This window comes from Lygodium microphyllum, chromosome 5 (genome assembly GCF_053477565.2).
Source record: "Lygodium microphyllum isolate KBCC chromosome 5, Lygodium_microphyllum_v1.1.10, whole genome shotgun sequence".
Taxonomy (NCBI): Eukaryota; Viridiplantae; Streptophyta; class Polypodiopsida; order Schizaeales; family Lygodiaceae; genus Lygodium; species Lygodium microphyllum.
Genome location: NC_141139.1, coordinates 31,118,810 through 31,132,835, shown reverse-complemented (window position 1 = coordinate 31,132,835; position 14,026 = coordinate 31,118,810).

The following is a 14,026-nucleotide window of genomic DNA, read 5'->3' as shown; positions in this document are numbered from 1 at the left end:
GCCCTCATTGACGGTTGACGGTACGATTTCTGGAACCTGCATGTTGGAACCGAGCCCCTCCTCTCTGGGCGGGCTCATAGCCCCTAGGTCATCTGCCCTACTTTGCTGTTCGATTGACCGGCATGTAGCTTTGGCCAAGTCTGAGCTTGTTTTACCACCTCCTGAATGAGGGCAGTCAAAATGCTTCCGTAGCCAATGGATGAGGCTTTGGATGAGGCCTTCTTTCTTTATGTGGTCTTGGACATTGGGAAATCCCCACCTGCTAGTTTACTGCCCAAAGCTAGCACTTTTGCCGCTTGGTCAATGGTCTTACATACATTGCCATTCCAATCAACTTCATCCAAGGTGCGAGCTACCACATTCTCCAGCACAAGCACACTGATTCGATGCATCAAGGAGTTGTAGCGCTGGGCTGGAGAAGAGCGCATGCACTAGCTTTGCTTGTAGATGGGCTTCCGCATCAGGAATGTCCTGGATGCTGATGCCATCATTGGTCAGCACTTCTTCCCTCTTCATCTTAAGCATGGCACAAACATCGCTCTTATGCTTTTTCTCTACCTTAGGCTCCAACCCCAATGCCTTCTCCACCAAGGCTAGGTTTAAGTGTACCTGTACTTGCTTGGTCTTTTCTCCCCTTCCCATCGTCATGGTGCCACACTCCTGGTCTAGGTTATACATCCTAAGGAACTCCACACACTTCGTGTGGTTAGGCTCTTGTGCAAACTTCTCAAGGTACTTTGTGAGGTTGAACTGCTCGACAACTCTCTTGGTTGTTTCCTCCTTGGCCACCACACCCTCTATGTTATGGATGGTTCGAAATTTGAGCTAGTTGTAGGCACGGTTTTTTAGGGTGATGCGATATTGCATCCTTTTCTCCTCCGTGAACGGGAGTTGGTGGGCATGGTCTTGCTGCGACATCTTTTGTTCCTATCATGAATCCAAGTTTTCATTAGTGCTTTCAAAATAATACTTTGCTGGAAAAGAAAGACTCTATGCATTTATTGAATGAAAGCATTAAAATCCAATGTAGATTCGTCCCTTCAGATCTGACTTTTTTTTCCTTTATTTCAAAGTTCTCGCGTCATTTTCCCTACCTCACTCATTTTTTTATGTATTTATGCGTTTGCTTGATTTTTCCTTGGTTTTGGTTTGATTCACTTAACCCCCTCCCCTCCATCTTGAGAAGAATCCTTCCTAGGATTGAAAGTTAGGAGGTCAAGGGCATTCTGCAATGTGGTCTAGGATTTACCCATGTAGGAGCCAAGTATAGAAATTGGGATTGTACTCTATCTGAGTTGCGCGGTTTAGATCAAAGGGTCGAACGCCTACATGTGTGATGTATGTGAGAACATCTGTTAGGACGTCACCGAAATCGACACGGCTAGCAATATGTAACTCTTCCTCAGTCAGTAGGCGATTGAGGTAGGGGTGTCCTTGGATGTGCTCTTCCATGGGTCGGCCATGAAGAGTGGTTAACACTCTATACGAGATTGGCACGACATAAGTGGGGTCGTACTCCACTGTTTTGATTGCGCGGCGCTGCTCAGCATTGGTCATTATTTGGCATCCTTCAACTTCCCATTGCAATCGAAGAGTGTACCAGTGCCTTAAGAATGGGAATTCAGTATCAGCAAGTTTTGATAATTCTACGATTTCTTGGTCAATAATTGGCAGAAGTGGTGCGTTTATCATAGGACGTGATGAGGCATTGTTTGATGGCCTACTCTTTGGATATCTCTCTGTGAGCAATTCAACAGCCGAGTTAGAGGCTTTTGTGAATGCAAATTCAAACATCTCCCAAGAATAAGGCATCATTCAAACTTCATTTGCAAAGGGTTCTTGCAGTAGGCCTAAATCCAAGCGATCATAGCTCAGAGATAACGACATGAAAGTGGCATCTAGTCATTTAATGCAATCAAGCACATCCTCTCTGTGTCCTGAGCCAGATCAACGACCAATGTTAAGAATGATTTCCACTCATAAGGGGGTTGAAGGCCTATTGGCAGTTGAGATTGTGGTTGGACCTCTTGAATTAGGGCTGGGGTAGTAGCAGTGACGTCTGACGGATTGCTGCCTTTGGTATGGATCAGGGAAGTCTGAGCAACTCTATCGGGTGTTGATTCATGTGACAGTGTTGGTTATTTGGGCTGATAGGCTTGTTCGACTTTCTTGTGCGTATGTGCAGATGAGCTTGATGGATATGGATCTTGAAAGCACTTCTGGCTTTGAGGTTTTATGGGGCTTGGTGTGATCAAACTTGGGGCGGCATGTGAGTAGTGCCTCCGACCATGCGGGCCTTAGGGATCCATATCCAAGAATTTCCCTCATAGTAGCCTTGCACATGCAAGAGGGCTTTAGGGACCCCTCTTGGCTTGATCATGCATCGATTTCTATAACTGCGCCTTGGCCTCCTAGGTTTAGAGTTTTTGGTGTTATGAGGATGTGAGCGTCGACTCCTAGGTGGCAGTTGCGGTTTCTTGGGCCTCCATTGAAGCCTAGGCTATTGGATCTTAGCCTTTGCTACTGCGAGAGACAATTCCAGAGATTCGGTGGGTGGTGGCTGAGCACTACCCCCCTCCTTAGACTTGGCTGCTAACATTTCTACTAGTGGTCTTGCGGACTTTGACGAGGTTGCGTAGCCCTTACTAAAGGCTGTAACAATGCGAACGTTGCCTATGGCGAGGTGGATATGCTGCGATTCATAATCAACATTGTAGTGAGTTTGCTTCTTGAAGGTTCGCCCTAGCAGCGATTTCGTGCCTGCATCTTCAATTTTTGGCAACATGTAGAAGATCATTGGTACAGTCTCACACTCGATAGAAACAGCGGCCCTGCACTTACTGAGAAGTGCATATGAGCGGCCCCCATATGGGCTTAATTGGGCATTGGTGGGCTGTAGTGGTGGTTTGCCCAATTGGGTCCAATGATCATGAGTTAAGATATTGAAGTCTATTCCCTTGTCATCAAGGCATTGAAAGCGCATGTTTGCTTGGTAGTGATCATGGTGTGTAGGTATGTAGGTTCTACGGCTTCCTCATCCTCATCATCCATTTCAGTGATCGTGGCTACTTGTACTTTGACAGGGGGTTCTAACATTGGTGGCTCATTCAAAGGATGTGTGAGAAGGTAGTACTTCTTGACACGACTGCCATTGAAGAAGCCTATGCCCTCACTGTCTAGAGTCTCGAGCTCAATGTTGCCAGTTTGGCTGATTGCACGAACTTTGAAAGGTCCAAGACCTCTAAACTTCATTTTTTGCTTATGCCCCTTAACTGAGTACAGGAGTACTAAGTCTCCCTACTCAAAATCGCGCTGCTTGACGTGCTTGTCAAACCAGCTCTTGCGTCATGCCTTCTCACATATGAGTGCGTGAGTGGCTAGAAGACGAGTTTCTGAGAGGTGTTCAAGCTCAACCAGGCATTGTGTCCATGCCTCCTTTCCTTCCCATCGTTCCTGAAGTGCTATTCTCAGGCTAGGAATGAAGAACTCTACAGGGAGCAATCTAAAGGGAGTCTAGCCAACATCCATTTTATAAGCTGTACAGTAAACCCACAAGACTGCTATCAGCTTGTTATCCTAGTCGCTGCACAAAGTAGAGACTACTTTGGTCAGGACATTTACAAGAATCTTATTCGTGGATTTCACCTGGCCATTTGCTTGAGGGTAGTATGGAGAGGATTTTCGATGGATAATTAGAAAGGTGGATAGAAGATGTGTTATCACTTCATTAATGAATTGTGTGCCCTAGTCACTGACTAGTTCGATGGGGCAGCCAAATCGTGAAATCACCTGCTCCCACAAAAACTTGGTAGTCGTTCTAACATCATTCTTTCATGTCGCTCTTGCTTCTATGCATTTCGTTAGGTAGTCTATGGCCACAATGATGTATTTGGCATGTGAATACTGTGCAGCTGGGCTGACGGGTCCTTTGAAGGCAATTTTTCATTTTTCAAAGGGTTGTTGTGCAATGATTGGGGTCAACTCCATTTGATCCTTGCGAATCGGGACCTTTGTCCACTGACACTCGTCACAATGCTTAATGAATCGTGCAGCATCACGAAACAGTGTTGGCCACCATAGTTGAGACTGCAGCACCTTGTGGGTTGTCATGTCTTCGCTAAAGTGCCCACTAGCGATTCCATTGTGCGCCTCTGAGAGCACATCGTGTATCTCATGCTCACACACGCATCTATGCAGCAGTCCATCTTGCCCTAGTCGATATAGCTGGCCTGCTATCAATTGGTAGGGTTGAATCTTGAGGATGAGTTGCCTAAGTCTTGCCTTTTCTATAGGTCACTCAGGCAGTCCGTGCTCAAGCACTTAGACTATGTCATCTGCCCAATATGGTGTTAGATTAGCCTTAAATAAATCTCTCTTGCTGGAAAGGTTAAAGAGATGGGCGTCTGGCAATTCATCGGCAATGCCTTCTCCAACGGCCTCTCCCGTGGGGATGCATGACATATGGTTAGCCATATAGTGTTGTTTTCCTTTCCGTATAACCAGGAAAAGTCAAACTCCAAAAGTAGAAGAAGCCACCGAGCTATGCGTCCTATAGCGCAAGGTTTATTCACTAGATATAGCAAGGCTTGATGGTCCACAAAGAAGGTAAAGGGTGTAGCCAATAGATAATGCCGAAATTTCTTCACAGCAAACATCGTGGCCAAGCCCTCTCTCTCTGTCGTCGAGTAATTCATTTCCATCTCAGTGAGTTGTCTGTTAGCAAAACTCACTAGGTAGTCCAGGTTGTGTTTGCCAGGTTGGCACAATACTGCCCCCATAGCAAATTTCGAGGCATCGATATGCACATGGAAGATAATGGTCCAATCTGGGACTCGTAGAATCGATGTTGTGGTTAGAACCTTCTTCAACTCTTCATATGCTCGTTGGCATGCTTCAGTCTATTCAAAGACAATCAGCATCTTGTATAAAGTTCTGGCAATCAACGTGTAATTCAACACAAACTACCGATAGTATCCCGTATGGCCTAAGAAGCAGTGAGCTCCCTTATAGTTGATTGGGGGCGGAAGATCAATAATAACCCTGACTTTCGAGAAGTCAATGGCAATGTTGTTCTTTGACACCACGTGCCCTAGGATGCATCCATGCTTCACCCAAAACTGGCACTTGAAGGGGTTCAGGGACAGACAATATAGGCGACATCGCTCAAAGACTGCTCGGAGTTTGTCTAAGTGTTCTCTCTAGGTCGAGTGAACACACAAGTCATCTACGAAGACTTTCAACTCTTTGCAAAGCATTGCTTTAAATATGGCGCACATGAGGCGTTGGAAGGTGGCGAGGGCATTAGTCAACCCGAAGGGCCTAATTAGCTATGTAAGCAAAGACGCCCCACTCAGTGGCGAAGGCAGTCTTATGCCTATCGGCAGGATGCACTTGCACCTGATTGTATCCTGAGAAGCCATCCAAAAAACTGTAGGCTTCCTTGCCATCCACTCTTTCAAGCATGTGCTCGGTGTACGGCAATGGATAGTTGTCCCTCTTAGTAGCAGCATTCGCCTTCTTGTAATTGATGCACACTCTGATTTTTCTGTTCTTCTTCATGACAATGACTATGGGCGATTCCCAGTCTGTGTGCTCAATTTCGTAAATGAATCCTGCTCTCATCAGCTTGTTAATCTCTTCCTTGACCGCATGAGCGTGTTTTGGATTCATAGGGTATGGTTGCTGCTTGACCAATGTAGCATCTAGTGTCATGGGTATGTTATGAGTCACTACACTCAGATCTACCCCCTTAAGCTCTTCTAAGGACCAAGTGAATATGTCTATGTACTCTCGCAAGAGAGCGACAAGACTCGTTTCCTCTTCCTAAGTCAAGTCATTGGCAATGAAGACTGGTCGGGGTGTCTCCCCTTCCTAGGCTAGGTTCACCTCCTTGACCTTGACTGGTCCCTCGATCGGTTCACTCATTTGCGCTTGATGTTTGGCACCCAACAGGATCACTACCCTATCCCCTTTCTTGAATTTCGTAAATCTTTTAGGGAGGTCCTGCAGTTTTCTCTGTTCTTCCGTTCGTGTGTCCCTAGGTTGTTTTATCCTTTCCTCTTTCAACGTCTGCGCCTCAAGTGGATGGGTAGGTCCCCCTATCTCTGGGTCACAATCTGAACTTACCTCCGACTCAAAGTCAAACTCTGGCGAAGATGAGGTCTCCCTTGCAACTCAAATGGTGACTCTGTCCTACGCACTGGTGTCGTACCGGATTGGGCTAGGCTTGCTTGATCGAAATCTATCGCCTAGTGTTCCAACCAGGCGTGATCACAATCGATGCACATGACCCCTCGCTCTATCCTGAAGGCACTCTTTTTCTATGGCTTGGAGTCTGCACGTATTTGTTCTATTTCCCGTCCCTCAGTGTCTGCATGTATATTTCATCTTCATGCTCAATAATAGCCCAATTTACAAAAATATAACAAGCTTTTAGCTTTTGAGTTTGCTTTAACACAAAAATAGGAATAAAGCTAATGGACGGTGCCCAAAGAGTCTGGCACGCCCAATACAATGTCCAAATAGAAATAACATAACCTTGTGCCCATGTGCATACAAAATAATAATAAATAATCGATGCCTCAATAAATAGGCATGAAAAAATATAGGCGTGGCGCCTATCGAAATATAATCCATAAATCGAATACTCGCTATCCTCCAATGCTTTCCTTCGCCACTCTGCTGGTATCTCTACACATCAACTGAAGCATTCACAATCGTTAGTAAAATAATACAATTAAACCGACAAAAGTGAATATCTAATAGTCTTCAACTACATAAATAAATCAACTGGTTAGAAATAAATCCTAACCTTAATTTATTACGAGTGCGCACTCAAAACTCATAAACGTTTATTAATTTAATATGCATTTTATAGAATCACCCGCTATGGAATCACCCATGTACACACTAAATTAATGAAATGCCCGAAAAGGACAGGCGTCCCCATCAACTTCTCGCACAAAGAATCCACTTTGTGTATGAGCCCCGGTCATCAAAGTTTATGGAATCCACCGTGGAATATGCCTCTTGGCATCATTCGTATTCTACATGGTATCCATCTCACCCTCGCTTTCGTCACTAAAAGATCGGTAGTCTTCGTATTCGTCATTGGAGTCCTCTTTGTCAGACTGCTCATCGTCTCCTAGGTCATCTTGGTATATCTCTTGTCTTTGATCGGGGATTAGGGCCCAGTTGTACATGAGGTTCAAGTCATGCACCCTGGTCCATTGCCACTTGGATTCATCTAAGAGATCCTGGAGTGGTTTGAAGTTTGCTGCTGGATTGCCAACTAGCTTGCTCGTTAAATATTCCAGAATCTCCTGGAGTTCCCTCTTCTTATTTGGCACTTGGAAGGTGACAGGTTTAGGTCTCCCTTGAAGGGTTCCTGCCATCATGTAGACTAGTACGAAGGGTGCATCTTTAGACTTACCGATTGTCTTGATGGCTTGCTCGTATGCCTCATGATCCGAGAATGGCAGGTCGATTGTATCAAGGACATGCATGCAATCTCGCTCATCCTCTGGGCATGGAATATACTTGGTCAAGGGTCCATAGGACTTCTTGACTTGAGTGTTCCCTTTAAGCATCGTGGAGATGGCATCCAAGTCGACTAGTGAGGTCTTCCAGGTGTCTATCTCTACCCTCACAGCGTCCATTCTATTGCCAAGGAAGATTAAGCTGTTACCCCAATCTTCGATGACTTTGGCATTGCGCATCTAGGGTCGGCCTAATAGGATATCGTAGTCCACACCCTTCATGACTCTAAAGTCAACCGAGAACTGGACACCTGCGATTTTCATTGGCTAGTGTTTTAGCACCCCGAATGGTTTCACTCTCATACCATTTGCTAGTGTGACATTGAACTTAGCAGTCTCAACCGGTGGGTTTTTCCAAGTCTGAATCATTGCATGGCTAAGCACACTAACCCCAACTCCCGTGTCTATGATCCCCTTTCTCGTTGTGTCGCCTAGGGCTAGGATCAGTATGTATGCATCTTGGTGCCCTCCCCAAAGGCATTAACGTGCAAGGACTTTGGCACAGAGTGCAGCATCAGAGTCAGTATTTGTGTCTCTGCATCATGGTCGTGTAGATCAACATCTTGCTCTCATGATCCTTCAACCCACTGTTTCAGGTCTTGCCATAGGGTGGGATGTTGCTTAAGCAAGTCTCCCAGACTTAGCGTCACAGGGGTGGTCACCAGCATGGTAAGGAGGTCATTGGCTACTCGTCTCTCTCCTAATCCAGATTGTCCTAGCCAATGGCCGTGACTAATTTGTAGGCCTATAGCATCAAGACTTGGCCTAAGCGGTATTGCTTGTGGTGCGGTCGCATCCCCCGAATTTAGTCGAGGGGGTGAGACTGGTGTGCTTATGCTGGAGAGATCATTGATCTCATCCTCTAGGATGGGCTCAGCATCCTTTAGGTACTCTTGGGCCTCTTTCACCCATTCCTTCACTTTCTCTATGGCCTCTAGTTGGCACTTTGAATGCAAGTATTCCCCTACCTTAGCACTTCCCTTTTCGGCCGTCTTAGGGGCTGAAGTTTTTGCCTCTACATTAGTGACCTTCTTTCCAGCAGGCAGAGTAGTAGCACTCTCAATTTTCAGTGCAACCTTAGCTTCAGGCCTCTTCTTTCTCCGCCTATATGGCTCTTCTTCCCTATCGATGCTGTATTGAGGTTGCTAGACCCTGGCAGTGATATGCCAGCCTACTTCATGTGGGCACGAGTCATGACACGCAATGGGATAGGTGTGGCCTCCCCATCGAGGTTCTCGACACCAAATAGCCCCAATGGGACAGATGGCACGTTGGCTGAACTCAAAGATGGTTTTTGCTTTGGGCAGTCGACAAAGAGATGAGTGATCCTGCACTCAATGCACCTTAGGTCAGCTTTGTCTCTGTTCTGCTGCTCCCTCTCAGGGCAGCGTGATGAGATATGCCCTGGGTGACCACAAGTACAACAAATGATTGCATCATGTGTTTGCCCTCCTAGGCCTCTACCTCGTCCTCTTCCTAATTCCATCACCGATACTGGTCGATAGTCCATAAGGACTGCGTTGCCCTCGTCATTGTGCAAGACCTAAGGGTATATGTAAGTCTCTTCCTCATTCGACTCTTCCACATAGTGGACTGGAGCATCACTCGGTGGATGGATCACGTAGGGACCAGGCGGTCTAGGTATGCTTGTAGGGTTTATGTCCATCCTAGGAACAACCAGCTTAATGTCATTAGGCGCAAGAAGGGCCAATGGGGCTCCCCTTCTGAAGAATGGCTGTAGCCTATTCGCTAGGTAGGGCTGGCCATATGGTTGTGAGTACAGAGGTTTTCTTGGTAATCTACAATGCACGACATTGTGACCGAACCTACCGCAATTAGCGCAAGGTCTTGACCTAGTACAGAAGGTTTCTTGGTAATCTACAATGTACGATGTTGTGACCAAACCTACCGCAGTTAGCGCAAGGTCTTGACCTAGGTCTTGACACCTAGCTGGCAAGTGGTTTCCACCACAATACACGCATTGCACGTGTGGGCTCGTTGATCGTCTCAACATGTCTTGCAGCTTGGCTATCTTCATCTTTACATCAGCTAAGTCCTGGTTTGTCTCGGTGGCTTTCCCCTTAACTTGGGTGGTTGAGCTTGATCGTTCGCTAGAGGTTGAAGCTCTCTCTGAGCTCCGCGAGTTGGTTTCTTCTGAGTTTAAGCTCCTAGAGCTTCTCTCTTTTAGCTGTTCGTCAACTCTGATGGCTTCCTCAAAAACCCTAGCTAGCGCATCTTGCTGCAAGCTTGAGTTGCCTTCCAAATCCTTATATAGTTTCTCATTTCGAATTCCGCTGATGAATACAGTTGACACTGCTCTTTCAGTTGTTCGTTCGCCCATAGGGATTCTCTTGAAGAGACTCCTCACATGGGTCACATAATCGCAAATGTCCTCCTTCTCCTTCTACTTGACATTCATTAGTCGCACTAGCAGATTGTCAAAGTATCTAGGCTCGGCAAATCTCTTGATGAAGAGATTCTTGAGGCCGTTGAAGTTGGTTCTCTCTGCGACATCTAAACTCATATACCAAGTCCTACCCTTGTCACCTAAGCAGATCCCAATGCTTGAGAGCATTGAGTCAAGTCGGTGAGGCCGTTGGCTTTGCAAACTTGCTCGAATTGCTCTACGAAACTATATGGATTGTCGTGGGGCTGGTACTTGTCGAGGTACTTTGCAACGATTGGGATTTTGGACTGGCTCTTGGAGCCTTGTTTTACTCCTAATCCTGCTAGCAGTGATGTCGCTAGTGCTGCAGCACTTTGCTCTGCTTCTGTGTTGTCTAGTAGTCACTTCATGAGAAGCTCGCTTAGCATTAAGTCTCCTTCCAGGGCTCTCTCGTGATCAATTACTGGCTAGGTTCAGCACCCGCTGTACCTTGCACAATTCTGTGCTTTGCCTTTGGCTCCTAGCATGCTTGTCTTTGTTGTACTCTACTATGCTTTATAGTGCCTTGTGGGCTAGCTTCCTCTCCTATTCTAAGTCTGCGATGATGGCATTTGCTGTCCTACCGTAATGCTCACATTAGGGTGCGCATCGTAGCTATCGTAGCCACTAACCAGCTCTGTTGAATCGCCTCTAGGAAGACTCCTAAGTCGAGTTCCTCATTCAACCTGTAGTCTAGGTTTTCTTCTACCATCGTCATGTTCTCGTGCTCTACCAAGCTATCGATCAGGTTGAGTAAGTTTGTCAAATCTACCTCTTTGGCACCGCTTGCTTGGTCCTACTCTGTGTGTCGATATATGTCTTTGGGTCTTCTCCTATTGGTGGGTTCCTTGAGTTGTTTATGGTGCGCAGATCGGACGCAGGTAGCTCACGTAGTGAATTCCCAAAGGTCCCCAAGAACAAAGCACTCTACTTTTTAGCACAAAAACCAATGTGAAAGCAAGCACGACATGAGACAAGAGACAAATTGGGTTGAATCTCCCCCATGCCTTGTGTGAGCGCTTCACAAAGCATGTATTTAATATATATTTCCAATCTTTATGCTCAAAAATAGCCCAATTACAAAAATATGACAAGCTTTTAGCTTTTGAGTTTGCTTTCTACCAAAAGTAGGAAAATAAAGCTAATGGACGGTGCCCAAAGAGTCTGGCACGCCCAATCTCAATGTCCAAATAAAAATAACATATCCAGGCGCATAAGCGCATACAAAATAATAATAAATAGTCGATGTCTCTATAGACATAATCAAAATATAGGCGTGGCGCCTATCAAAATATAGTCGAAAGATCGGAAACTCGCTAGACTCCAATGCTTTCCTCCGCCACTGCTGCTATCTCTACACATCAACTGAAGCATTCACAATCGTTAGTAAAATAACACAATTAAACCGACAAAAGTGAATACCTAGCAGTCTTCAGCTACATAAATAAATCAACTGGTTAGAAATAAATCCTAACCTTAATTTATTACGAGTGCGCACTCTAAACTCATAAACGTTTATTAATTTAATATGCATTTTGCGGAATCACCCGCTATGGAATCACCCATGTACACACTAAATTAATGAAACGCCCGAAAAGGACAGGCGTCCCCATCAACTTCTCGCACAAAGAATCCTCTTTGCGTATGAGCCCCGGTCATCTAAGTTTACGGAATCCACCGTAAAACCTCACGGAATCCACCGTGGAATATGCCTCCTGGCATCATACCCCCGGGGTGGGATAGCAATTGACCTCAATTGCTATTAGCTCAATGTGGAGCTAACAGAGTGGGGAAAGCATTTAGGTCTCTAGCGTGCATCCATTGTGCTTCCTCTACAGGATGGTTCTTAAATTTCACGAGATATCTAGAGTACCTTCGGCCAGTTCTAGTGGTCATGTAATCAGTGTCTATGATGGCTTCTGGTTCAAGGATTTCAGTCTCTTCTTCTAGTAAAGGTGGGTTTTCATAGACAGGGTGGATAGGTAATTGTCCTCTAAATGGTCTCAATAAACTAATATGAAAGGTATTATGAATTTTCCAATGAGATGGCAATTCTAACTTGAATGCATTGTCATTAATTTTATGAATGATTCTAAATGGTCCGTAGAATCTAGGGGCTAATTTGACAACTGGATGTCTATCTACACTTTGCAGTCTACGCTTTTCTATTCTAAGCCAAACATAATCATCAACTTTGAAATTCATGGCTTGTCTTTTCTTGTTGGCTTGTTTAGTATATGATTGTTGGGCTTTAGCAATCATATCCTTGACCTCATCAAAAATAGTGTTATGCATAACAGCAATATCATCGGCACTTTGTATTCTATTAGACAAAGATGCAACAGGTGTAGATAATCTATGTCCATAAATAATTTCAAAAGGTGCTTTCTTTGTAGATGTGTGCGGTGTATTATTGTAAGCAAACTGTAATAAATGTAGATGAGTATCCCATGTCTGAGGTTTAGAGATAGTGTATGCACGTAAAAGATCTAAAATAGTGCTATTTGTGGCTTCTGTTTGTCCATTTGTTTCTGGATGAAATGCAGATGAGAAATCAATCTTTGTGCCTAGATTTGCAAACAGTGTAATCCAGAAATTATTACAAAATCTAGAATCTCTATCTGAAATAATCACTTTCGGCAATCCATGGTTAGTAAAAATAGTTTTCAAAAATAATTGTGCTGCTTGTGATGCTGTTAAAGTTTTCTTACATGCAATGAAATATGCTTGCTTACTAAATCTATCTACAATTGTCCAAATCATGTCATGGTTAGATTTAGTATTTGGTAAGCCAGTAATGAAATCCATAGATATATGTTCCCAAGGTTTAGATGGAATAGATAAAGGCATTAATAACCCATACTGTTTACCATGATGTCTTTTTATTCTTTGACAAATCAGACATTCAGATACAAAATTAGACACATCTGCATCCATATGCGGCCAATAAAAATCTTCAGTTAACATGCGTAATGTAGAAATGATACCTCTATGACCTTGATATGGGGGACAATGAATTTCATTCAAAACAAAAGATCGGAATGGAATAGTAACACACAGTCTCTTTTCAAAGAACATGAATCCATCATTATATGATAATGAATCAACAGGAATGAAATTATTTTGAACTAATTTTTGCCAATCAGAATGAAAAGTAATATCCTGGTGATATGTGTCTTTCATAGCAATTAAAGAATCAAAAGATATGATAGAAATGTTATGAATTGCAGGTCTTCTACTTAATGCATCGGCAACTACATTTTCTTTTCCAGGTTGGTATTGAATGATAGGATGGAAACTTTGAATGAATGAAGCCCATTTGATATGACGGTCAGAAATTTGGGGTTGGCTAAGTAGATGTCTAATGCTTTGCTGGTCGGTCTTTATCATGAATTCTGAACCCATTAAATAATGCTTCCATGGTTTCAATGCTTGAACAACTGCTAAGAGTTCCTTGTCATAGGTGGAATATTTAAGCTCAGAGGGTTTCAGCTTAGAACTAGAATATGCTATTGGATGGTTGTCTTGCATTAGCACGGCTCCTATTCCTGATCCGCTAGCATCAGTCACAACTAAAAAGAATGGTCTATTAAAGTCAGGCAATTGTAGAACAGGGGCATTAGTCAATGCACGTTTAAGTAAATCAAATGATTTCTGCTGGTTTTCAGTCCATTGATAAACAATGCCTTTCTTAAGAAGTTTGGTCAGTGGTAAAGCAAGTAATGAGAAATTACGTACAAACTTCCTATAGAAACTAGCAAGACCAAGGAATGAGCGTAAGTCATGTACATTTTTAGGAATAGGCCAATGCAATATTGCGTCAATTTTCTTAGGATCAACTTTTATTCCTTCTTTTGATACAATATGACCTAGATATTCTATTTCTGTCTTAAAGAATTCACTCTTGTCAGGATTTGCAAACAATTGATTTTCTTTCAGTAATTGAAAAACTATTGATAAATGCTCATAATGCTCTTTTTCACTTTGACTGAACACTAAAATATCATCAAAGAAAACAATCACACAATACTGATATTTTAGAAAAATACGATTCATCATTCTA